This window comes from Mauremys reevesii, linkage group 26 (genome assembly GCF_016161935.1).
Source record: "Mauremys reevesii isolate NIE-2019 linkage group 26, ASM1616193v1, whole genome shotgun sequence".
Lineage (NCBI taxonomy): Eukaryota > Metazoa > Chordata > Testudines > Geoemydidae > Mauremys > Mauremys reevesii.
Window position 1 is genome coordinate 1709533 of NC_052648.1, and position 27712 is coordinate 1737244.

Sequence of the window (27712 nt, forward strand, 5' to 3'; positions counted from 1 at the left end):
AAATGTATATATGAAGTTTGAAGTGGATTTTAAATACTGCTAATTAGAAATATATTCAACATTAACAGCATGTGGTAGGAATTGAAGCTATTGGTTAGGAGGAATCTAAATGCAGGAAGTTATTTCACTAAATCCCACTACTGTTTCTTCTCATTTTCTATTCTGGAAAAGTAGTTTACTTTGAACAACAGCAACTCAGTTTCTCACAAAAATCTGATGAGCTATTAAAGAGTTTCCCAAATTGTTATGAAGTACTCTCAGAATATCACTTTAAATGATGCTCCAAAAAAAATTAGTAGCCAAGGTTTACTGCACAAGCAATTTTATCCTCTTAAATGGAGTTTCAAATGGGTAGCAGAGTTATCCATAAACAGAGTATCTCATAGCAACTGCCAATACTTTTCCCCCAGGCATTTACTATAAAAATGTAAATGTATTCTGTATTTGGGGTTTTTTGTTCTAGAAACTACAGTGGATCTACTCATTATGACTCCAATCCAGTAAGACACTTAAGCAGGTGCCTAACTAAGCACGTGAACAGTACCACTGCAGTCACATTACTCGGTGAGTCAAAGTGCCTCAAGACTCTTGCAAGAAATTTCAGAAGCTATACAGAAAATGGAAACATGAACAGGCAACGAAGGGAGTTGTGTCTTTCAACAAGAGGCTTGTCAGACCTGATGTATGGAAGGAGGGGAGCTGTGTCACAATCAAGAATCTAGGGAAATGGAATGCGCTCCAACAAGCAGAGCAAAGTCAGTATTGGGAATGCACTGGCATGAAGAGATTTCAGAATGAAAGAGTCAAACCTAACACCGAGCTTCAGATAATGCACACACAGAGCTAATGTAAACAATGGGTATTAAAATGAGCCAAGCATACAGCAATGTGCAGCACCACGGATAAAAAGGAACATGGTGTATTTAAGTATGGAATGTTTAAACAGGCCCAGCATTACAGTTCCCTTACTAAAAGTGAACTTGTCCACTGCCGGTATTAAAAAAATGCATTCGAGTTTGCCATATAAGTTACGTAGTATGATTCACATATGTATTTCAAGACTTTCCCCCCTAATCACGTTTAAATCTAGTTTGAAGTATAACTGGATAATCCCAAAACTTGTAGAAAGGACAAGAGTCTGGTCCTTCTAGTTATATCTGGTATATACAGCTCAAGTTAAGCAGTTTGTATGCGTGGGATGCATGACAGATCCATGTCATGCTTCAGCAGATGAAATATAAACATGTACTTAAATATACAGTCACTTAAATATGCATCATAGATCCGGTACAATGGGTACTTCAGCCTGCTTGCAACTTGGGGTACAACCAGACCTCTCACTCAGCAGCAGCAGGGGCCCACCCTGCCACTGAAACTCCCCTCCAGTTGAGACAGATTCCATAGCCAAGATAATTCCATTCTATTTTCCTAAATTATAGATTGTATTCAATATACTTTGAGGAAAGAATACAATTTTTCCTAATGCAGACCATGTGAAATTCCCACTACTGAAACAAACCCAAGTGTCTGGACATCAGTTCTCATGTCTATTTGGGATGATCAGTATCTCCTGGGCAAGAACCTTATTACTGGGTGTGTTCCTATTCTTCATCATTCTATGGTCCACAGATCAATAAAAATGGGATCTTCACACCCTGTGCCTCCAGGGTGGGAAGCAGGTTTATCCTTAAATACAGGCATCTAAATGAGGTATTTTATATATCCTCCACCTTTATCTGGGTACTAAGGCATGGAGAAGACTTCTACCAAAATTATGGCTTTGTCTGAAGACTAGATGATTGACAGATTCTTGGTAAATTTATGTACTGACGGACACCTAGCAGATCCCAGTACAGGAGAAATGTACTTCTCTCCCCGTAGACTGTCAGTGCTCGTAAGATGTGGACTTTGATGTTTATCAGAAGGAAGAATATTTCTTGAATTTACGTTGGGAATGAATGCTGTGATAGCTGGGAGATCTGCTTGTCTTAATTAAAAGCACAACGCTAGAGGTCTCATTTGAGAAAGCTCCTAATTTCAAAACTTGTCTGTCTGGAGATCACTATCAGGAAGTCTACTGTGACAGCACAGAGAGATTCCATCTGGATAGTTCTGTAAGGAGCAGAATGAGGTTCCAAGATCATGTGTAGGGAAGGAGGCATCTGAGCTCTGCAGTCCAAAGCGTGGCTGCTAATGAGGGCTCTAGGGACTTAGGCACAATCCTCCATCTGGCATGCTGCCCTTCCATTATCACTCCTCTCATGAAGCTGCTTACCCCTTGAGGCAGTTTTTCCAACCCTGCCTGCTTGGTGTCAGCACAGCTCCAATGAAACACTTGATAAGGGGATGAACCCAGAGACAACCTCTGGCTCTTGGCCTACCTCTTGCCTTGAAGCTTGTAGGGACAGCAGCTGCTTCAAATGCCTCAAGAGGAGTAACAAAGCGGAGAGGGCAATCTCCCCAAAAGGAAAACGCAGTCCTGGAACACCACTGGGAATTAGAGACACTGAGCCCCAATTGTTATCAGAAATTTGAAATAAAACTTTTCTTCAGAAAAAGCCCTGCAGCTGGCTGCTAGGGAGACAACTAAAACTACAGGGAAGAGGCAGCAGGTTTGTATCATTTTGGTGGTGCCCAGAATGGGTCCAAGTACCCCCTCAGACACACACACACCTGCCTAAGGCTCTGGGAGGGAGTTTGGGTGTGGGAGGGGAGAGGGGTGGGGCTCTGGGAGTTTGGGTGCGGGGTCTGGGCTGTGGCAGGGTGTTGGGGTGTAGGAGGGGATGGGCTCTGGGAGGGCATTTGGGTGCAGGGTGCAGGCTCTGGGCTGGGATAGGGAGGTGGAAGGCAGTGCAGGGGACAGGTGGTTGGGAGGAAGTTAGGGTGCGAGTTGGGGCAGGGGTGCGGGAGAGTGATGCAGCACATACCTCGGGTGGCTCCCAAAAGCCACCCGCATCCCCCTCTGGCAGCAGCTCCTAGGCAGGGGGGCCAGAAGGGTGTCTGGCACCGCTGCCCGCAGGCACCAGCCCCGCAGCTCCCATTGGCCACAGTTGGCAGAGTCGGCACTTGGGGTGGGGGCAGCATACAGAGATGCGCGCACATACACACACCCCAAGGACCGCAGGGACATGCCAGACACTTCCGGAAGTGGAGCGAGTGGGCAGGAAGCCACCTTAGCCCCTTTGCGCCGCCAGTGGTGGTGGCAAGGGTCATGGGCTATTTTAAATTGCCCAGGAGCAGCAGGTGGTGCCGGGGTGATGCTTCGGGGGAGGCGTGCGGGGCAGCAGGTGGGGTCAGGGGAGAGACCCGGCCCCAAACTTTGGTGGAGCTGGGCCCCCGTGCTCTCATATTGGTGGAGCACGAGCACCACGGCCCCATACAACTCGCCACTCCTGGTACAGGGAACTTAAGCAGGTGGGGCATTCCCCTGCTGCCAGTGATGGTGAACTGTTTCTGCCACCACGCTGAAAGCAGGCTAAAGTAACCACTCTAATGGAACTGTGGATCTCAGCACAATAAGGAATTGGGGCTTAAATGCCTAAATAATTCATTTTATTTTTTGGAGAAGCTGCAACTTGCGAGGCTTGTAAAAGCCAAGGGGAGAAGAGTATGTATTGGTCATGATCTCAACAGTAGGAGAAATGAATGCATCCCTACAGTCAACTGAAGAGATAATCTTGTTGGGAACTAGAGAAAGGGAGGACTTTAGAACGGTTTCAGCTTGAATTTTATTTTTTTTTAAAAAGAGCTCTTTAGGTCTAAAATTGTCCAGATGCCATCAGAACATTCTGAAACCAAGATATGGAGTAAGCTTCCTGAAATTTTTCTTTGAGGTTGATTCTATTGCCACAACTTGTATGATACGTTGAACAGTTTCTACCACTCTTGAGAGTAAGTGGATTGAACAAAATGGCTGAAGGGAAGAATTAGCTGTGAAGTAGCCTCAAGTTTTCTGTGGTAAGTGGCCAATTACTTCCAACCCCCCCACCCCCACCCCCGTCTGATATGGAGGAGGTCCAATGGAGGCAAATTAACAATGCAGTCTTCTAAGCTCCTTAGTATTCCTGTTTGATAAGAGGGTTTCAAAAAGAGCTCTAACACTGCTGAATGCAATATTACTATGATTTGTTTACAGAACGGTTTTAAGTTACATAAACCTTCCCTTTAAGCACAGTGAAAACTGTTTTAATTTCAACTTCGGGGCTGGTGTAACTTCACTTCACTAATGGCTCTTGTTCTTGAGAGAATTTTCACCTCACTGCAGAGCCATACTGTGTTTTTACTTACACTGTATGTACAAAAATAAGCCTTTAACACCCAAGAGAACAGATGCCTCTGAGACATGAGATGTGATATTCTGAAACCCTTTTTAGCACCAGACGACAAATATTGTGAAAGGCACCTTTGGTAATGAAATCAACGCACTGTACACCACAGTTAAAATCCAGGGACTTAGAGTAGACATTGCTTGCAACCAAAAAAGCTAAGACATTAAGAAAAAACAGGATACAGTCTTCCAACAAAAAAAGGTGCACATAGTAAGTACAATTCAGGGGTGTCTTTCAGAAGGAGAATTGCAAGAAGTTCAATTCCTTACACAAACATTTTTCAAAATAAATGGGATTTGACTTTAGCACATGCTAAATATTATGCAAGTAAACTAAAATAATGCATGAGATTAGGCACTTACTAAACAGCCGCATTTTCACAAGTGCCAAGTGTGATGGATGTGGAATTGCTATGTAATCTAATATGGAGATGTAAGAATTTTATGTACGCTATGTGTGACCTGGTCAGTGAGGAGAAATTATAACCCAATATACAACAATACTTTCTGGACAAAATGTATTGATCTAGCTTATTAGGGAGCTGTAAGAAAAACAAACAGCGAAGCAACACAATGGATCCAGATAAGCAACCTCCAAGCAGAAACTTGAGAGCAATTACAAGACAATATGGGAAACTGTTAGCTCTGAAGATCCTACATCATGACTCCCGTGAAGATGCAAGCCGCCTTTTGCCAAGCTAGAAACCCAATGATCACAAACACTTAACAGTTAAAAAGTCTTTTTCAGGAGAGGAGAGGTCAATTGTCAGGAGGACAGGTTGACAGAGAAGCGTGTGGGAGTCTCAGAGCTGTCTCTTCCCCCACATCCAAAGAATGGCAAGCCTTAGGAAAAAGCAGGCATGTAGAGAGACTGGTTTATTGTTTACAGTCTGTCTGTCAAATGTTTTTGTTCGAAATAAATGCTGTAAGAAGACAGTGGGGTCACTGGATGCCACTGTCATTACTCCTGGAAGGAGCAGATCTTCAGTGCCTACTGCAGTGATCATGGTTAACACCAGGAGACTGCAGTTAAAGGGTGGCTTGAGAATGGGAGAATCACAAGATTCCACCCCGAGCCAGGTGATGTATAAAGCAGTAGTTCTCAGCCAGAGGCCTGGGGCCTCCTGGGGGTCCGTGAGCAAGTTTTAGGGGGGGTGGGGGAGACAAGCATGGCCACAGGGTCACTGCAGCCCAGGAAGAAAGCCAAAGCCCTGCAAAGCAGCGCTGAAGCCTGGGGCCCTGTCACCCGAGGCTGAAGCCAAAGCCTGAGCAACTTAGCTTTGCGGAGTCCTCTGTGGTATAGGGCCCCAGGCAACTGCCCTGCTTGCTACCCCCTAACACCAGCCCTGGCTTTTATGCGCAGAAAAACAGTTGTGGCACAGGTGGACTAGCTATGGAGTTTTTATAGCAGGGAGGAGAGGGGCTCAGAAAGAAAAGGGTTAAGAAGCCCTGGTCCAGAGGCCTGAAATCTATGGGGGATGCACTCCAAGAGACCACCAGGTGTAATTAGTCTTGTAACCCAGACACCAAGCACCCACCATTTCCAATGAAGTCAATGACAGCTACTGATCCTCCGTGCCTATGAAAAATCAGGGTATGTGGTTAGGTCCTCAAGTTTGGAAACTTTGGCCACAATATTTCACACCTGTTTAGCATTCTGTATCTTCACAATATATGACAGCTTAATAAAATAGCCATTTGCCTGCTATTAATTCAAATTACCATCCTAAACATCAATAAGAAAATAGCTAATTGGTCACATATAATGTGGTAACACCAGAACCTCCCAACCCACTAAAAAAATATGCAGAAGTTTGAGAGATTTTTCTTTTTTCCCCAGAAAGTGTCAGGATTTCAGCCCACTGGAATTTGAAATTAGATTCATAATGGAAAACTTTACTGTGCCATTTTAAATGTAATCTTATTAGACAGGAATGACAATTTGCAGGATAAGCTGCATGCATCGCAGAAGAAGCCCACCAATATGCTTACAAGTTACGTTCTGATAACATAAGAACTTTGTTTCTGAGAGTAAGAGTTCAAAAATTAGAGCCATTGGCCTTATAACATGTCTAAGTATTATCTTCATCTCCACTGGGATTTGGGGTTAAACAGTGACTAGACTTAATTTCTACTCACCTGAAGGCAGGAAATACCTGAGTTGAAAGGATTCAATAGCTTGTAGAAAAAGGTAACAATTCTGGAACACGTTTTAACTTTGGACAACTACTACTTTATCATGATGTAATTGCTTTTTATTTAATGCAGTGAGGCCCTATTGCTACAGTTTAATTTATATTTGATTGTTTTGTTCACTCACATTCTGAGTATTACTGTCATCTTTACCATGGATGAGAAATAAATCTCACCACTGGAGAGCTCCTGATAATATTTACTAATTAAAACCTTTCCAATAAGGTTTGTGGAACTCCATTTTTGTTTGGTTTTTTGAGGTGGCCATCCTGAATAAACCCACCTAGAGGAATGACAATCAAGAACTCTCAACCTGCCTGGCTAAAATTCACAGTGCCACAAAAAGCTGAAGAAGCCTGGAGGTGACTAGCTGGGGAAAAGATACTTAAGCACAGTCTCCCTCTAAACTCACTGACAAAACTCCCAAGGACTACGGAAGCAAAGTTAGGCTCCTTAATGTATTATTTGCCAGAAAATAATAGGCCAAACCCCAAGTGCTCACAACTCTTACCACATCCAATGGAGTTGAATGGCCTTGCACCTCACAGGATCAAGCCATACTCAACAATTCTTAAAATACACTATGATCATTCAGAACAGTCCAGCAGTCTGCTAGCATTTTGTAAGTTATTCTTCGTGACAGCATGTGAAACTACTCCCATCCACAATGTAATATCATGAGCTTTGGAAACTTCTGTTAAACATGGCTATTTAAGGGTTATTCTTCTCTCTTTCCGTTTGTGTATTAGGAATGGACAGATTATATTGACAACTGTATTTTCCACTGCATGCATCCGATGAAGTGGGCTGTAGCCCACAAAAGCTTATGCTCAAATAAATTTGTTAGTCTCTAAGGTGCCACAAGTACTCCTGTTCTATTGACAAGTTAGTTCTTATAACTCTCAGACTAGCAGCAATAAAAGCCAATATCAGGAGAGTATAAAACAAGTTGACAATATTTCCCAGAGCACTTGAGAGTATTATGCTGGGCTGGCAAATTCAGAGTCAAGAAATAGAAGTAGAAAACAGAAAAAAAAAATTCTACACTTTTTTGCTTGTAAAGGATGATATAATACAACTCTAGGAAAAATCCATTCTGCATTAATGCAACAGTTCCCAAAACCCATTTCTTACAAAAACAGCAGACATTTAGTGATTTGCTTATGAAGGAGGAAATGTTTTAGAAAGACTGAGTCGGAATTTAGGTGACCTCTAAACGCCAGCACCTCTATATCGCAAAGCACAACCATGTACCTTCTAGCGTAGTTCTGTTGGCAGAATCACGAGCAGATTTCAAGATTGCTCTGCTGCTCGAAGATAGGATAGGGACAAAAGGTGAAATGACTGCATTTTCAAAGCGTGTACCAACAAAACAACATCTTTCCTTTTGTGATTTTTGCTTCTAAAACCAAGGGTAGAGTTCTTAACCAACAAGGCAGAAAAACTTTCACACCAGTAAAGTGTACATAGCAATTTGGAAAAACTGTTATAATTGTGCAATGGTGTTAAGTTTATAATTACTAACATTATCTTAAGAAGCTCAAATGATGCAGCCTACTGTATATAAAAGTTCAGGAGGTCACCTCTGTATTGAAAGTTAGTTTACAGCAGGGGTCGGCAACCTTTCAGAAATGGTGTGCTGAGTCTTCATTTATTCACTCTGATTTAAGGTTTCGCGTGCTGGTAATACATTAACGTTTTAGAAGGTGTCTTTCTATAAGTCTATAACATTACATACAACAGTAGTTTAGTTAAGTAAATAAGGTTTTTAAAATGTTTAAGAAGCTTCATTTAAAATTAAATTAAAATGCAGAGCCCCCTGGACCAGTGGCCAGGAACCGAGCAGTGAGAGTGCCACTGAAAATCAGCTCGTGTGCTGCCTTCGGCACATGTGCCATAGGTTGCCTACCCCTGGTTTACAGCGATCTCAGTTCTGCCAAAATTCACATGAAGACATTCATACTCAAAACTCCCTAGATAATCTCTTTGAAGCAACACTGGTTTTTCTGAAAAAAGTATTTTATTGGCACGATCAGATCTTGTTAAATTGGGAAAGGAATGAAAAATATGGTAGTAGGAAACTGAATATTCCAAAATTCCCAACCCTGTTAAAAGGTGAATAGAGCTGCTATTTCCCCTCCCTAAAGATTTTAAGCAGTTTAAGATCCAAACCTCAGTAACATCAGTTAACTATACAGTTAGACTTTGTTAGATTAATATTTTAAAAGCCATTTCCCTGAGGCAGCTTGAGATCAGGCTTCTGTACTCCCTCCGAGAGAGAAGAGCTTTCCTGAACTACTTACTAGTCAGTAGTTCTCAAACTTTTGTACTGGTGACACCTTTCACACTGCAAGCCTCTGAGTGCGACCCCCCTTATAAATTTAACACACTTTAATATATTTTAACACCATTATAAATGCTGGAGGCAAAGTGGGGTTTGGGGTGAAGCTGACAGCTTGCGACCCCCCATGTAATAACCTTGCAACCGCTTGAGGGGTCCCGACCCCCTGTACTAGATGCTTGAGATGTGATCACCTCTCGCGAGGGAAACAAACAAGTTGTGACCAGGAAGAAAAGAGAAGAGTTAAGAACTGTCTGAAGTACTCTGAAAACGACATAGTTCATTAGTGAGCTAGGTTCCTAGGTAGTTTGGAGGTGGTGAGGGATTTCCCACACATGACTGAAAAGCAAGGCATCTTTCACAATACTCTTCACCAACCTTTCCAAAATAAAAATTTTAGACTAATTATTCCTGCTGGTCTATTTTTTAAAATGAAGTCACATTACTTTCAGAAGAGAAGTAAATCAGAACTCCTGGCCATTTGTGGACAATGGAGATTCCATAGCATTTTTCACTAGGGATATTAACCTATGGCTCTGGCCAGTTACAGCCTGCTTAAAAATCCCTTTCCTCTTCAACTTGTTACGTTGTTCTTCCTGAGCTCCTGTTCCAAACTTGTGTAGTGTTGTAATGCATGGTTAAACAGCTGCCATGTTCCACTCCAGAGGGGACAGAAGTGACTCCTGTATATAGTGCAATAGAAATACAGTACTAAAGTGCAACTACATTTAATACAAGTCATGTGCATCTGCCGAAAGAAAAATAAGCCCTTTGTCTTCTATACCACATGTCCCCAAATCAAGAGCTACTGAGAGTTTTATGGCAAAATTTCCTCATACAAAGTGAACAACAAGAATAGCGACTGACCCAGTCAACCTTCCATCCTTTCCCTATTGGCTTTTGTTTGAAATGCTTTGGCCAAAACTAATGAACTTCGACAGTGTAAAAAAAAGTGGCCACCGCTTCTCTCCATTTAAACAGTAAAGTAGAACAAAGAAATCTTTTCCATGCTGAACTGTATCAAATATAGGGACTGCTTAATACTACAGACTGTTTATTTAAGCTCCCTGTTTATTTTGGCTTCAGTCTTTGTACTGTACAAAATCCTGGACTGTGAAAAGAAAGAGCTGCTTTCCCACATGTAGCAAAATTGTCCCATGGAAGTCTATTTCTTCCAGAACTTCCTTCTCGCCCATTCCAAGAAAAAGTGAGAGAATATATATAAATTAGTACAATAACCAAGTTATTCCATCATAAAACATCTTCAAAATAATAAAGTGCTTATGCTGAAGAAGTTTTATCAAGTGGCCAGAGCACAGGATTTGGAGTCAGGATCACGGTTCCATTTCTCCTCCTGCCACAGGCTTGCACGACCTTGTGAAGCCACTTCACCACTGTGCTCCTGTTTCTTTCTGTAAAAGATGGCTAACAACCTATGTGATACATGGGGTGCTATAAATCTTAATTTATTAATATCTGCCAAGTACTCAGATCCTCAAAGGAAAGCTGGAATTTAATCAGTATCTTTAGAGTAATACTGGAAATGGAAAAAAAAATCTAAAATCCTCTGTCATTCTGGAGTTCTTGGCCGTTCTAAACGGTTATTTCTGGTTATCACTGTCACATCAAACAGCTGATTATTTTGCCATAACTAAGCATTTGTTGCTAGCCTCCCAATTACTGCCAAAATGGATGAGCATCATTGTCCTTTCCTCTTAACACTACCTAGAGGGTTTCACTGAGCCCTCAAGCACCTTTTCACCAATAGCGTTTAAAAAAAAAAAAAAAGGTGTTGAAGAGGCCCCGTCAAGTCGAAGACTAGTCATTTAAAAAAAGTAGTTAAAAATAACTCCAAGTAATATTTCTGCCCTTTTGCTCCCTTCCCAATCTGTGTGTGTTTACAGTTATTTTCCTAATTTTTAAACTATTTCTGTTTTTAAGTGAAACGCTCACAAAGGGTTGGCTATACAAGGTAAAGAATTGACGATACACAAACTCCTAACAAATGTACAAAGTAAACAAAGCAAAAAATGGGGAAAAATATTTTTCCATTAGTGTAACAATAGGTAGTCAACCTCACCTCTGTAAATTTACATTACCGATGTCCCTTTAATCAACTAGTTCTAAAAGGCTGAACAGTTGCACTACCCTACTAGCGCTTTGCATAGAAAAAACAAACACATTTCCAACTGTAAACTAATAAAGGGGAACCAACCAACTAAGGCTGGTAGAACCCCACAACAATGGAAGAATGGAAAAAAAATCTTGAGACTACTCTGGAAAAAATCCACTTGCAATGGAGATCCACTCTCCTTGTAATAGACAAGAGAACACTCTTATCCCTTGGAAAGCTAGAAAGAAAAGCTGAGAAGTTGAAAAAACATCGGAGAAAACAGAGGGTTCACAGCATAGATATGCCAATATAGTCAGTTTACAGTAAGTTTGCCACACAGAAACCAACAAGAATGGACTTTCAGGCCCTATTCAATAGAAAACACTTAAAACATTCAAAATACAGACTAAATTCCGTGGGAAATAAAGCATTTAAAGCGCAAGAGTTTCTCAAAATTGCAGCTCTGAGTTCTTCCTCACCTATTACACTACAAACATCAATCCGACTCGTTGTACTCTCACTCAGAAATGTAATCTATTAAGTCCCTCCAACTACAAGCAGCTAGTGGCCATTTGTAACCCCCATGAAGTTGTAGGTCACCGACCTGAAATTTGTCTGGCTTTAAAATGACCTTTGTACTAAAAACAAAGTTACCGAACTACTAGCAACTGAAACTTCTCTTCCAGGCTCTAGAAACTACTACATTTAAGTATCAGGAGGAGTAGCTGCGTTTGTTGCTTTTTACAGATCCAGACTAAGAGTCCTGTGGCACCTTATAGAGTAACAGAAGTATTGGAGCATAAGCTTTCGTGGGTGAATACCCACTTCGTCACCCATGAAAGCTTATGCTCCAATACTTCTGTTACTCTATAAGGTGCCATAGGACTTTGTCGCTTTTTACTACATTTAAGTTCTGGCAGTTTTTGTAAAAGGAAGTTTAGCCAGTAGACCAAGCTATATACAACAAGTGATAATCTAATAGAAGGGTAGCAATAACAGCAGTTCTGTACTCCATTCTCAACATCATACTCATTACACAAAGTAAACATTAGTGACTGTAATTCCATTAACTGTCCGTTAATGGATATTATGGAACACCATATCAAGGCTGAATTTTAAAGAGGGTTTTTTCTCTGTATTCTTTTAATGAAAATATGGTAATTCCAAGCCTCCAAGTTTGGTAAAGAAAACATCTCATTTGTTTTAGAATATGCTAAACAAAATACAAGGCTCTTTCATATGGCTACTTGCCCACAGAAGGATCTTCGCTAGTTGGCAGAAGCGTCACTGTGATCCTTACGCTACTTTTGTTGCAGGAGAGACGACAGCCATGGAATCGAGACTTCAGATTGACTTAACATGCCCGCTGTCCCAACCATGGCACATACCTCACCACATGCATTGCTGAACCTGGGACAAACAGCCAGAACTGGTTTTCTTGGTTTTACTGCTCTGGGCATCTAGATTTTATTTCTACATTTATCTTTTTAAATAATTAGGCTGTACAGTTGAAGCAACATGGAGATGAAAGTAGGCTGCTGCAATGCAAGGTACATGACCTTCAGAGGGGGAACAAGAATCAAGGGAATCCTGAAGAAATCCCACCCCCTCACAATCCATCCCAACCATAAAAAAGGAAGCCAAGAGTCCAAATTTAGCTTCCACCATGCTTTCATGCAGCATCGCCCGCTAGGCCAAGGCGCTTTGAGTCTACACTGGAAACTTCAAAGTGCTGCCGCAGTCACGCAGTAATCCACCTCCACGAGGGGATTAGCTCCCAGCGCTCAGAGCCTGTCTACACTAGCACTTTAAAGCGCTCAGACTTGCTGCACTCAGGGGAGTGATTTTTCACCCCCGAGCCAGCAAATTAGAACACTATAAAATGTAAGTGTAGACAAGCCCTTAGTAAACAACAAACACAACATGAAGGAGGAGGGAGAAAACTTGTTCACTTTAGCTTCTAAGGATAGAACAAGCAGCAACGGGCTTAAACTGCAGCAAGGGAAGTTTAGGTTGGACATTAGGAAAAACTTCCTAACTGTCAGGGTGGTTAAACACTGGAATAAACTGCCTAGGGAGGTTGTGGAATCTCCATCTCTGGAGATATTTAAGAGTAGGTTAGATAAATGTCTATCAGGGATGGTCTAGACAGTATTTGGTCCTGCCATGAGGGCAGGGGACTGGACTCGATGACCTCTCGAGGTCCCTTCCAGTCCTAGAGTCTATGAATCTATGAACTGAAGAGCACAGTTACACTCAATCAGGGCTCCTCTGAGTCACAGAAATTCAGGGAAACCACTAGTTCTCCCTTGCAGATTAATGAGAAATGGAGTCATTGCAAACACTCAACACTTCCACTGGAATGATACTGAGTTGTTTCCAACTAAGTTGACGGCATTATGCAAAGCAGACAAGTTAACTTCACAATTAATTCATCTGCCTAACCATCTTTCCCTCCCCACTACAATTACTGCATGCTGCTGAGAAGATGCAACCACCATCCCTCCGTACTGCTGGACTCCTTCCTGCCTACTAACACTTAATTGGCTGAAGAGGCCTCTGTTGAGTAAAGTGAGGCTCTCCCTTCCCCTCAATAGACCTTCTGGATGAGAACACACAAAAGTAGCACTGTTCTAGCTACATTTTTATTTACACTGCCAGGCTGATTGGTAACAAAATTCATTCCAAAAATAAACTGACAAACAATAGAAGAAACACTTCTAAATTGAAGAAATCTGCCCTTAACAAAAGATGTTTCTCTGCTTCCCAACAGGCACTCTGTGGAAGTTAATGGTTACAAGGGATTCCAAAAATGAATATCAAAAGTCTTAAGATAAGAACAGTAAAAATATACTACCTCTGCTGACTAAACAGAGCAAAACCACATCCCTGCATCAAACCTCACAGGGGCACAAGCTTAAATGTCCTCAAGAGCCTTTTACAGCCTAGCAGACAGAGAATCTCTTTCACTGAGCAGAGTTAGTCTAGTAACACGCATGCAAAAAAGATAGTATGGCTATTGAATCTTTACCCAGTTATGTGATCAGAATTTTTAGCCTCAGAAGAATGGTAATTGGAATGCTAGTGGATTGTTTTAAGAAAGCAAATGGCTGGGCTATCTGAGCTCAGACACAGGATGTTTCTTTGCTGTCAGTTCATCCAAGCTTTATTTTATGATTCAATTTTAAAAAAGCTTCTCAGTACTGAGCTAGATGCATTGGCTCCATAACTGCATATGTGAAAGATGCAGTTTCATCTTTAGAAAGGTAAGTACTACCACTGTGGGTTTCTCTACATTGCAGAGTATCACTTAGAAGTCGTACAAATAAACCCTAACAGCCAGTCTATACACCGCAAAATACCAGCGGTAACTCTTCCTGGTAAATACAAAAAGGAGTCTGGTGGCACCTTAAAGACTAACCGATTTATTTGGGCATAAGCTTTCGTGGGTAAAAAAACCCACTTCTTCCTGGTAAGTGGGAGTAAGCCTTTTTAGCTTTAGGAATTACAAAATAAACATTTTAGTTGATCTTGATGCAGAAATCAGTCCTGCACTACTTAAAAATGGCATCAGTGGTGTGTGGGTAGCTTCAACAAAAGTTCTTGTTTTATTCTTATAGACTCAGACTTTAAGGTCAGAAGGGACCATTATGATCTATAAATCATGCCCCTAGTAAAATAGTTGCAGCAAGTTCCTAATCGCCACTGTTACACAAATTGAAATTCAGATTTCAAGCAGATTTAAAAGGATATCCCATTTATTTTCATCAATGTTATATAACTATCCTCACTACTACCCCTTTGTTGACAATAATCCTTTGGAAACTTGAAAACCAAAGCCAACTTCCTTAGTAAACTTATTTTTGTTCCAGCACACCAGGTTTGTTATTGCAGACCTGCTTCTTAATTCTGAGCTGCGCATACTGGTTTGTTATTGTAGGGTCACTTGCCTGCACTGATTTCCCACCCACTCCCATTTAGGATGTTGCTCTCATTCTCATTTTGCAATAAAGTAAAAGTCAGGATTAGTAACTGCTTCTTATGGAGTCAAACTAAAATTTAAGGGTTTTGTTGTTTTCTGAGACAATAAGGACCACCCAGAAAGTTTTAACCTCAAATTAGAAACAAGCCCCAACTTCTGCTATGGCGTCTCAAAAGGCAGCCCACAGGGCTCCATTACTGCAGCTGCAGGCAACTGCTGTGGCAATACAGGAAGCACCCCCTACTCCCAAATCCTGAATGAGTGACAGAAAGCAGAACAGAGACCACTTATACCATACACTGGAGATCTAACAGAGAAAGCTCGCATTCCCACAGACAGGCAGGGATTCCCCTTCTTACCAAACAGCTGCCCATGGGATGGGGACATGATGCTAACAAGTCATCACACATAATGTAACTCCCAGTGCAGGAGCAGAGTAGGGAAGGCAGAGGGCAAGGACTAGCTCAAGAAAGTTAGGAGGAGATTGAGAGCAATGTCCCTTTAAAAGAAAATACTGAAACACTTATCAGGGGTTTTTTGGTATGGAGGAGGTGGGAGACTAGATTAATAAGATTTCTGTTTTAAAGGATAAAAAAGTATAAGTCAAGATTTGGAATTTACCAAGATTGATAAGTACCCCATTAAAGCCCCCTGAAAGTTCAACTGATCTGTTTTTCGGATCTCTTCTTAAAACATATTAGGAATATGGAAACAGTACTGTAAGATCAGATGAATGGTCCATTTGGTCCAGCATCCCTGGTTAACACTGGCCGGTACTAGATGCTTATAAGGAAGGTTCAAGAAACCTCATCATGAAAAAGATTATGGAATAACCTGACTAAAAAGGAAGCTTTTCTTTCTTTTTTCCCCTCCCCACCTTCACTTATGTATTTATTTGGGAAGTTTTAACAGCTTTAAAAATCCTAGCCAGGTTAAGTATCAGAGACAATAAAATAATCATTACAGCAGTGAGCTTTTGTTTAAATAAACGTTATACAGTAATATCATTATTGGAGTTCTCTATTTAAAAGGATGTTACCATCTTATAGAGTAAGCATCTTTACAGTGCTTATGACATGTCATTTCTAATGATTTTATTAAACTGAGTGAATTCTTTGATTACACATTTAAAACCAGTTAGGTCTACCAAATTTTAATCATCAAAAAAATTGGACAGGTGTGCTGGAGGAAGTTTCTTTCTAATTCCTGTCAACTTATGTCTATCTCAGGGGTAGGCAACGTATGGCACATGTGCCAAAGGCAGCACGCGAGCTAATTTTCAGTGGCACTCACACTGCCCAGGTCCTGGCCACCAGTCCGGGGGGCTCTGCATTTTAGTTTAATTTTAAATTGAGCTTCTTAAACATTTTAAAAACCTTGTTTACTTTACATACAACAATAGTTTAGTTATATATTATAGACTTATAGAAAGAGACTTTCTAAAAACATTAAAATGTATTTCTGGCATGAGAAATCTTAAATTAGAATGAATAAATGAAGACTTGGCACAGCAATTCTGAAAGGTTGCCCACCCCTGGTCTATCTTATGTCTTGAATCACAAGTTTATATCCTTATATTCTTATCCTATCATGTAACTGAACTTTATTACCCAGACATATGCATAACCCTTTGTGAATCCCGATATTGTGAAACTCACTGCCATAAAATGCGTTATGAACAATACCATTTCCTTTTACCAGTTTAAATTTGCAACTTTTAATTACTTCCTGGGGGTATCATGGGTTATTGTGTTTTCAAAATCGAGTCCATCTAGTCTGTATTAGTTCCAGTAGGGAGATCTAATTTACATTCTATACAAGAAGACCTAGTATAGTTATTTCATCAGACTAAGGATGTTTCTGAACTTTGACCATATTTGTTGATATTTTTCCAGGTTCATTCTTTCCCTGTAGATGGGTTCTTCAATGAATGCAGCTTTCATCAAGCAAGGTAACCACAGCATCACACATGGGACTAATTTTTTTCCAATCCAGATCAAGACAGTGCTCCATTTGCCAGTCAGAGTTAATGATAAAAAAGATCTTACTGGAAAAAGGCTAATGTAGGGCCCATCTTTAAAAAAGGGAAGGAGGAGGATCCGGGGAACTACAGGCCAGTCAGCCTCACCTCAGTTCCTGGAAAAATCATGGAGCAGGTCCTCAAGGAATCAATTCTGAAGCACTTAGAGGAGAGGAAAGTGATCAGGAACAGTCAGCATGGATTCACCAACGGCAAGTCATGCCTGACTAACCTAATTGCCTTCTATGAGGAGATAACTGGGTCTGTGGATGAGGGGAAAGCAGTGGATGTGCTATTCCTTGACTTTAGCAAAGCTTTTGATATGGTCTCCCACAGTATTCTTGCCAGCAAGTTAAATAAGTATGGGCTGGATGAATGGACTATAAAGTGGATAGAAAGCTGGCTAGATCATTGGGCTCAACGGGTAGTGATCAACGGCTCCATGTCTAGTTGGCAGCCGGTTTCAAGCGGAGTGCCCCAAGGGTCGGTCCTGGGGCCGGTTTTGTTCAATATCTTCATTAATGATCTGGAGGATGGCATGGACTGCACTCTCAGCAAGTTTGAAGATCACACTAAACTGGGAGGAGTGGTAGATACGCTGGAGGTAGGGATAGGATACAGAGGGCCCTAGACAAATTACAGGATTGGGCCAAAAGAAACCTGATGAGGTTCAACAAGGACAAGTGCAGAGTCCTGCACTTAGGACTGAAGAATCCCATTCACTCTTACAGACTAGGGACCGAATGGCTAGGCAGCAGTTCTGCAGGAAAGGACCTAGGGGTTACAGTGGACAAGAAGCTGGATATGAGTCAACAGTGTGCCCTTGTTGGCAAGAAGGCCAATGGCATTTTGGGCTGTATACGTAGGGGCATTGCCAGCAGTTCGAGGGACGTGATCATTCCCCTCTCTTCGACATTGGTGAGGCCTCATCTGGAGTACTGTGTTCAGTTTTGGGCCCCACACTACAAGAAGGATGTGGAAAAATTGGAAAGAGTCCAGTGGAGGGCAACAAAAATGATTAGCGGGCTGAAGCACGAGACTTATGAGGAGAGGCTGAGGGAACTGGGATTGTTTAGTTTGTACAAGAGAAGAATGAGGGAGGATTTGATAGCTGCTTTCAACTACCTGAAAGGGGGTTCGAAAGAGGATGGATCTAGACTGTTCTCAGTGGTACCAGATGACAGAACAAGGAGTAATGGTCTCAAGTTGCAGTGGGGGAGGTTTAGGTTGGATATTAGGAAAAACTTTTTCACTAGGAGGGTGGTGAAGCACTGGAATGGGTTACCTAGGGAGATGGTGGAACCTCCTTCCTTAGAGGTTTTTAAGGTCAGGCTTGACAAAGCCCTGGCTGGGATGATTTAGTTGGGGATTGGTCCTGCTTTGAGCAGGGGGTTGGACTAGATGACCTCCTGAGGTCCCTTCCAACCCTGATATTCTATCATGATCCTTTATATTCAGTAGGTCTATGCACAGTAAGGCAAGTATGATTTAGGTACAAATCACTCAACTTAGAACAGCAGTCCACCTCTTTTAAAGATTCAAGGGATGGGGCCAAATCTTGCTCCCATTGAAGGCAATGGAAAGAAGATGAAGTCCACTGAGAATGTGTTTGCTGGAATATTAAAGACCTTACAAACATACAAATGCAAGAAAGTTCCTGGCTGAAAATGGACTAGAGCAGTTCTGACTCAAATTAAAAAGCTGCTTTACTCCAATCTCAACTAGGAATTTTCTTGCTTGTGGGTTTAAGTCAGACTCAGTGTTATTTTTAGTTTTAGGAAGATTAAATTTGAGTCTCTAATTTCCCTTGGGTATTTTTTTTTTAAACACTTACAATAAAATTCATATCCATCTCGTTCACTGAAAGATATTTGCCCCACTGAACCAATCAAGAATTTGTGATCTTTCCTCACACCTGTCATCTCGTGACCAAGTGGTATGACTTCCAGGCCAATGCAGATTTCAAAGTGCTTTCAGAGTAGGTTTACTTGACACAACTTGCCCAAGTGAGAGTTTCCTCAGCAAAGCCAATTTCAGTGGCTAACAGGTTATACAAGTGAAGTTTTGTCAATTCCCTTGTTCCACCGCCTTTTTTTTTTGGGTGAGGGGGGGATGGAAAGATCAACAGAGAGACTATTTGATTTTTTCACAATGACAATGAGCTAACAACAATGAGGGATAGCTCAGTGGTTTGAGCATTGGCCTGCTAAACCCAGGGTTGTGAGTTCAATCCTTTAGGGGGCCACTTAGGGATCTGGGGCAAAAATTGGTCCTGCTAGTGAAGGCAGGGGGATGGACTCAATGACCTTTCAAGGTCCTTTCCAGTTCTAGGAGATAGGTAATAATTGGAGATATGCCAATTACCTAAATCTGTGCCAAGGAGCTGGAAAGGTACAACAACAAAAATCATACAAACAGAGTCTAGACACTGAAATGTGGAATATGATTCTAATAATCACAACTGGCACGCAAGCTTCTGATTGAAGCCCATCACATAATGCAGGCCCTCAGCTATCAGGAATATAAAAATGAAGATTAAAGCTTCTTCCATTTAGGGTACTGGGAGATGTAGATCCTTTGGGCATAACACAATGTGGATTAAGCCAGTATTTCTTCCATCCCTACTAGTATCCTTTGCTAAGACTGTGTGCAACATTCTTATTCTTGCTACACACTATTAATTAGTCCGTACTAAACTCTTCTTACTATCAAGATCTTATTAATATGAGCAGAAGTGCTGTAAGTATCAGGAAATGACTTCTCTCTCCAATCACAGGAGGGGCAGGTCATCCAAGTGACAAAAATTACTGAACTAGAATTTGGGGCTTGAAAGCTCTTAACCAGCTCTCCAAAGAATAACTTGAAAAGGGATGTGGTAATAATCAGACTTCACCAGTAAACACACATAGGAAATGACTGAAATGTTTTAGAGTGTTCTGTAGTACCCGCTCATCTGTCACATGGCGCTGCATAGATCTAAAAAGGGGAACTCAGTCTCTACCTTTAAATAAATAGCGTAATCTGGACTAAAGGTTCCAGTAGAAGCAGAACTCCAGAATCCTTGATTCACAGTCCTGTGCTCAGACCACATCTCTCAAGTCACATGGGCCACCCCTTTTCTCTGCTCCCGTTGGTCCAAGAGGCAAATGCATCAGAAATTGTTTATCTTTTCTCCGCGTCAAAGGGCCCAGGAATGTTTGCAGGCTGGGCACATAAAAAGAGGCCATACATGGCTGCTGATGGGCTGGATCACCACCTGTCAGGCAAGGAACAGCCCTCAGGAGCAGAACAAAACTGGCTGGCCTTCTAATAAAACCTTCGCATCAAGTCCTTGATCTTTGCTGCTACAGTCCAAACTGCAATGAAACCCTCTCCTAGATAACAAAGGCCAAAAAAAGTGGTTTTGCTGAATAGATTGTGGGAGGAGGGGGGAGGAGAGAGGTTAACAGAAGCCACCAGACTGTAGCTAAATCAGAGAAGCCTCAAAATGGGTGGAGGTGGGTTGCCAAATAAAGTCATATTCATATGCAGTGACCACTTTTCAAAGTTAAACAAATCTGGTTTCTTTAAGTTAAAAAGGCATCCGTCCAAAACAAAGAAAGGAGAGACCAAGTGTACACAGCAGTGTTTTTTCCTAAACCCTGTCTATCCATTAGAGCAATGCAAAATGCATTGGATTTTTAACGTTTCCCTTTTCACTGCAGTACTGGAACTCAAAACAAACTATCAGGTTAGGACAACAGCTGCAAAAAATGGTGCTATCCTGTTTATTATACCAAAATTCTTAAAGATCAGTCAACACACAACACTAAGTTACTACAATGTGCAAAGGCTGCCTTAATGCATGGGTTACTCTAAGCAACATTAATGCTACCACAGAAAGTTATTTCTCCTACAAAATCTAAGCTCCCTTCTCTGGATGATGCCTCCAGGTAAGGGTTTAGGCATGCTGGCCGGGGAGAAAGCTGGCTTTACTACTGTCTATTCTGTGCCTGCTCTGTGGGTAAGAAGAGGATGCTAGTCTGGGGGCTGTCAATCTGGTTCCTTTTAGGATGATGATGTTCACAAAAGTGTCATTATCCTTAACATTTCAGGGGTAAGCACAAAGTTGTTCACGCTCTTGAAATTACTGCTGCTGCTAGAGTAAGGAGAACCCCTCTTCCCTCACACCAAAAAACCAACCCCCGGCATCCTTACAACTGCACTGACTACTCTAGAGACCTTAAAGTAGCTGCTGTAGCTCCAAACTTTACTTACTCTTGCAAAGCAACTCCGTCCATCTCACTTAGCAAACCGCTAAGTCAGCCAAAATGCATTCCTCTTCCAGGGATTATTTGGCATAAACTGGTATTAAAGTGATGCATGTACGGTCTCTCTCCCTTCTCGCTTTATAACATGCGCAGAGATTTAGAGATGCTTTGCAAACTTGCCCTGCCCGCAGCACACAGTGGGGCCTCTGCAAATTATCCAGGAAATAAACACACAACTGACCAGCCTTCATTTGTCTACACTGAGTTCGCAAATTTTAGGTTTTGTTTTTTGGGGGCTTTTTTGTTTGTTTGTTTTTTAAAAAGACTCTTATCCTCCCCCAGTTGTTAACAAAGAATTGCTCTGCTAGCAGGACAAAAGCCTGTACTATGTAAGTGAGTGACTGTGACCTAACAGCAGTAGTCTCTCTGCCAGGGAACATTACAATAAACTAAAAAAATAAGAAGAAGAAGAAGAAGAAAACATTTCCAAGAGATGGAGATACATGTGTTTGAGGGTCACCTATTAATAGAGAGGGCTCTAAGGTCAACCATTAGTTTATAATGTAAGCATACAAGCCACTTAGAGATACAGACTTTTTAACAGTGCACAGGGCTCATCTTAAAAGGATGTTATCAAACAGGGTTTTCTTAAATTTAATTTTGGAAGACCAGAGTTTGATAAGATATACCTCAAATAATAGTGTGAAGTTTAAAAGTATTTTGTAAGGAATTTTAAATGTTTTTTCTGTTCCCCTGCTGATGTTTAGAAGAGATTTTCAATACAGAAGCTAGTTGATGATACAATGGAAATAAGCATGAGTTTCTTGCAAGATGCTGAACACAGTGGCCTTAATCCAGCTGCTGGATTTGTGCCACAATGCTCAGCACCTTCCAGGATTTAAGACCTATCTACAGATGAAGAACTGGACACTAATCTTTCAGTGTTAGTTGCTCTAGGAGTTGCTTGTTACAATATATGGATAAAATATTTCAAGACAGAATTGTGATTTTCAAGTTGATAGTGTACCTTCTTTAAGGCAAAAACTTGCTGCAGCACTTTTCAAATTCTTGCTACCATTTTCAGTGATAGTCTGACAAAATACCGTTCTCTCTACTTTTCACTAGCATATCACCAAGTAGTCCTAGTTTTTAGTCAGCTACCAGCAGTACAAAAAAGCACATAATAGGTTTATAATCTGCCACTGAATCCCATAGCAACTGTACGTCACTTTAGATGTAAATTACAGACAATTCCTTCCCAGGCAATTTGAAAAGTAGAGAGATAAATCTATAATTTGAGCAGATCTAAATGATATATGGTTGGGAGAAAAGCTACTCTAAATAACTGAAAGGAAACAGCCAAAACATACCTCAAACACAAGATTAAATCTCTGTCTGTACCCTTTCTTGAAAAGGAAGACAGCACATTCAGGTCAAGATTAAAAAAAAAAAAAAACTTTAATGGAAGTTTTAACAGACCAGTAATGTTTGCTATATCCTGCCCCATCACTGCTGATCATCAAAGGGTGTATGTGCAAACAGATGAGTTTCCTTTCTAACCATCCTCCTCCTGACTGATTCGCTTAGCAACGTCACAATCCCATGTTAATGATGTCATAAATGCTTCAGTTTTGATGGACTGAAGGCATCTGTGAACTAATGAGGCAGGAGAAGAGACAGGTTACAGAGAAGGAATAATTATGCAAAAAGCTTTAAGATAATTTAATGGGTTTTGATTAAAAAGCTATGTGCTCTCAACAAGCAGTGAGACATGTGCATCCCTTTGAACAGTCCGTGCTGAAAATTAAAGGCCTCATTTTTTATTTCCCACAAGACAACAAAAAGAAAAATCTGTGTGGCCATACATGTAAAACAACTTGATGTGCAAATGAATCAGATTTCATAGAATCATAGAATATCAGGGTTGGAAGGGACCTAAGGAGGCCATCTAGTCCAACCCCCTGCTCAAAGCAGGACCAATCCCCAGACAGATTTTTACCTCAGTTCCCTAAATGGCCCCCTCAAGGATTGAACTCACAACCCTGGGTTTAGCAGGCCAATGCTCAAACCACTGATCTATTCCTGCACTCAGCAGCTGCTTCGGTAGCCATCACTTTACCACTGAGAAATTAATGGGCATTTGACTGAAAATAAAACCAAGAGACCGACTGGCACAGGAGCAGTACCTCCCTCCAAAATCTGGAAGATTCAGATTTGTCAACAGACCAAGGTGCCAGGATTGAAGCCAAAGACTAGAGCGTGCTGCAGAGGGGCAATACCCTGTGGTAGTCCACATCCCAAAATTCACCAGTCTGGCTCAACCGGGTGCCTCAGCTCAAGAGAGGTGCTATGGAAAAGTGTGGGGGGGAGGAATGCGTGCAGGCTAGGACTGAGGAACAGGGACAGAAGCTTGCATCATCTCCACCTGCCATACTCACAGCAACCACACTGGCTCCTGAATTTCATAATCACTACAATCTTCACAAATAAAGGAGAAAGGCTGGTAGACGTAATGCAGAAAGCAGATATATTAATTCTAAACATTCACAGCATATTGCCCTTTAAACCATGAAGCTGCAGTTTTAAAGAACTACAGGCTAGAGCAGGGGTAGGCAACCTATCGCACGTGTGCCGATTTTCAGTGGCACTCACACTGCCCGGGTCCTGGCCACCAGTCTGGAGGGCTCTGCATTTTAATTTAATTTTAAATGAAGCTTCTTAAACATTTTAAAAACCTTATTTACTTTACATAGAGCAATAGTTTAGTTATATATTATAGAAAGAGACCTTCTAAAAACATTAAAATGTATGACTGGCACGCGAAACCTTAAATTAGAGTGAATAAATGAAGACTCGGCACAGCACTTCTGAAAGGTTGCCGACCCCTGGGCTAGAGACTCAGGAGATTCACAATTAAAGGCTCCATCATCAGCTTTAATGCTATCCACATACCCTCACTCACCCCATCACAGGATGTAGAACCTTGCCAGTTACGACATGACATTTAAGCCTGACATGTCATGTATGCACATTTTAGTACAGTATATGCCCATTTAGTCAAAACTCTTATCTGAAAATAACTATTATCGGAATAAAAACTACAAGGAGTACTTGTGGCACCTTAGAGACTAACAAAGTTCTCCTCCTTGTTTTTGCTGATACAGACTAACACTGCTACCACTCTGAAACCTATTATCTGAATCTCTTCCTTGTCTCCCAAGTATCTCACACTGTGGGAAAATGAAGGGTTGGATAATGCGGAGGTTCAGATAATAGAGCAGAGACCCCCAGTTAGAAGTGTGAGGAGGATGACCAAGGCTCCTGCAGCAGTGCAGGGAGCCCTCTGTGGTCCCACTGACATGGGGTTGTGACAGCAGAGTTGCAGAGAGCTCCCTGCACTGCAGCAGGGCCAGTGACACCTGATCCCTGTAAGCACAAGGTTCAGGGAAGGCTGTAGTCCTGGTGGGGAAGAGCAGAGTCCTGGCTGGAGGTCTTCGCTCAGTCCCACACCTTGCTCCTGCAGGGATGGGGTGTTACCAGTCCTGTGACAACACAGGGAGCCCTCTGCAGTCCTGCTGTGACCGAAGTGAGTGAGTGGGGCACAGCAGAGACCCTGCGCTAGGGTTCAGAGGAGGAGTCATCATTCCAGGCTACTCCACAGCTGAATGGCTCCTGTCCTCTGGATTTACCTGAATAAGATTCCAGTCCCCCATGCTACACAGCTAATCAGGAGTATCCTGTACTATGGTTTTCAGTTGTACAACATGCTGAGAGGATGGGTACAACTTATGTTGTGTACATGGGAAAAGGGTGGTGAGTGGATTAAGAACATATCTTTGGTGCTGAATTAGGAAGTGGGCCTAGTACTGTACAATGTTCAGGACTCAGGCTAAACAAACAGAAAAACAGGAAGTGCACCAACAGTGTCTTGAACTCACCTTCTCAGGAGAGTCATGGGAACTGTTGACTGACCAGAAGGAACAGGAGGCAGGAGAAAGCTGGCAATTGTGTCCTGCCTGACGCACAAGGTGACTGCCAAGCAGAACATATGCATATGCCAATAGAGGAGATGGAGTAAAGCAAATCTGATGTACAGCCATCTTCCTTGGATTGCAGACAGAGCTGTTTCAGGCTAAGATGTGAAATATTGCCCCATTTTATCTCTGTGCCTATTAGTTCTTAAACAGAATGATGACACAGAATCAGACATTAAAATGTAAGCTGTGCAACTGTGCATCTAGTTTCCAAAAGTCCACAATCATGAGGGTAATTACATGGGCAAAGGGTCAGACAAAGGGCAGAAATAATAGTGGTCCTAGAAGTGCATTCTCCTCTCCTCCCCAATGACGCTGAATGTAGCATTGCTACAAGTTTTGTTACTACACAAGGGTCACAGCATATACGTGATCTTTATGCTCACCTCATCGGGAGATCCATTATGGAGCAAGGGGAGTATATGACCCTAACTTTACACACTTGAGTCATGGACAATTAAAAATGTAATGTGGCTTCTCCAAAAGGAGTTTTATGCCCTCCATCTAGAAATAATATTTCAAGTACTCCCAAGTCTACAAGAATGGTACATCAAAGCTACTTGAGCCAAAAATGACTAACCATGCATCATCAAAGACCCAGCTAGGAGGGAGAAGTCCAATAAGCTGCTCAGGGGCTTCTAACTAGAAGCCAAGTCAAGGAACAGAAGTTAGCTTTGTCTGTGTGCAAGCTATTATCAAGCATGCAAGAACATGGAGGGGAAGGGAAAAATCAAAAGCTGATGGCAAATCCTCCTTTTGGGTGCTCACTTATGGACTATCCACTCAACACATGCATTACAAAGTCAAAGAGCAAACTCAGCAAGTAACTGGAGATAACTTTTTTACCTTGACTGTTTTGGCAGAATTCCAGAGACTGGCCACAGGAATCACACTAACAATACAGGGATATGGACAGGTCAGACTCCAAAGAGATTTGACTTCAGGTAACAAACAGGATTGGATTTTTACATTTTCTTGGATAAGGGCTAGACCAATACTGCAGTAAGTTGCACCAAATTTAAACTCAAAAAGACCAGGACAAACCCTTTGCAAGATCCTTCCATTTACCTTCTACAAGCCCAAATGAAATTAAAGCCTAGCCTTCACATATACTGAAAGAGCAATAAGACAGCTTCTTGGCACAGCACATTTCAGAGGAAGAAGACAAGTTCAACAAGCTAGAGAAACTGTTTATAGAACAAACGCAGAAACAGTGTATGTGTTTAATAGCCCACGAATTGTCACGTTATTCATTACACAAACTAGTGAACTCTTATCCTTTCCTACCCATTTAACCATTAGTAGCAGACAAGCCCAACTGTCTGTCTGTCAGAAGGGGAGCAGAAAGCAAAGTCCATTAGTAGCCCTTGGCTACCAAACAAAGATAGAAACCACACTTCATTTAGAAAATAAGCAACCCTATTCATGTGTGACAAGCACTCAAACAAGTTTCCCAAAATATTTAACACAGCTGCCTAAAATCCTTATCTCCCCCCCTCCCCAAAAAAATTTCCTTGACAGACTCATTTTGGAGAAAAGCTAGTGCACTATTAGAGGCCTAATGTTTCCTTCACTCATTGCTGCTGACCTTTCACAAAGCTGATAAACACTCATTAAAATATAAATTGCTGTTACCAATGTTAAATTGATAAACCCTGGGCCTGTAATTACCTTTAACCCTCATGCAGAGATTGCCCAACTCGCTTATGTGATGTAACCAACACCCTAAATTAAAAATAGTGTTGTGACAACATATGGTTTATTCTTCAGACGCTGGCAAGCAGGATGTTTCTAACAAACAGGTTAGAGTCCCAGCTTTTACCACCTACCTGCAAGGTGAAGACAGAAAAATGTGCACTGTACAAGAGCAAAGAAAAGAGGTATCTTTTTAATTAATTCTAGAGACATCTTAGTAAAAGATGTCCAGTGTTTCCATTTTTATTTATTTACGCAGTAGCTAATAAGCTAGCTGGATGCAATTGGAGGAAACATCTCAACAACAGCCTTCCTGAAAATTTTAAAGATATCAAAATACAGCCTCAACCACGACGAAGAGAAAGAGAAAAGCTAGCTTCCTTCTCACCTATAGCAATCAACAGTCTGCTCTAGAGCATGGGGAACCCTTGTCTATGGTCAGCGCAAGGCATCTGCCTGCCTGGAAGGAGAAGCCGATAAATCAGAGCTTTTAGCGAGACCAGCAGCAGCAATGACGGGGACAGGAGAAGGAAATTCCCCATTTTACCCAACAGTGTTAAATATTCAACAGTGAGTGAAAGCTGTAGCCTCTTCCTTCCTGGGAAGTCTCTCTCTTGAATGCTCCTACAGAGTGGAAGCTGGGCTCTTTCCAATTGAAGAGAATCTGATTCACTCCTTCTTTATCACCCCATGATACACAAGGATTAACTCCCCCTGAATTGTTGTGGTGCTGAACCCCTCATTACAACATAGATCT

General features: G+C 41.6%; 1 protein-coding gene and 1 long non-coding RNA gene across 4 annotated transcripts in view; one reads left to right on the forward strand and one right to left on the reverse strand.

Annotated features, from left to right (window-relative positions):
* The window catches only part of ELL (elongation factor for RNA polymerase II), an 83856-nt gene that overhangs the window by 54951 nt on the left and 1193 nt on the right, over positions 1 to 27712 (reverse strand). The window lies entirely within an intron of this gene.
* On the forward strand, positions 2131 to 27699 carry LOC120391764. Of its 3 annotated transcripts, none has more exons than XR_005591472.1 (6): positions 2131 to 2612; positions 3747 to 3957; positions 16852 to 16907; positions 26124 to 26204; positions 27031 to 27140; positions 27215 to 27699. It is a non-coding gene; the product is annotated as an uncharacterized LOC120391764 (long non-coding RNA). The 3 variants fall into 3 exon arrangements; XR_005591473.1 differs by having other exon boundaries at positions 3834 to 3957; XR_005591474.1 differs by lacking the exons at positions 16852 to 16907; positions 26124 to 26204; positions 27031 to 27140; positions 27215 to 27699 and adding an exon at positions 6781 to 7230.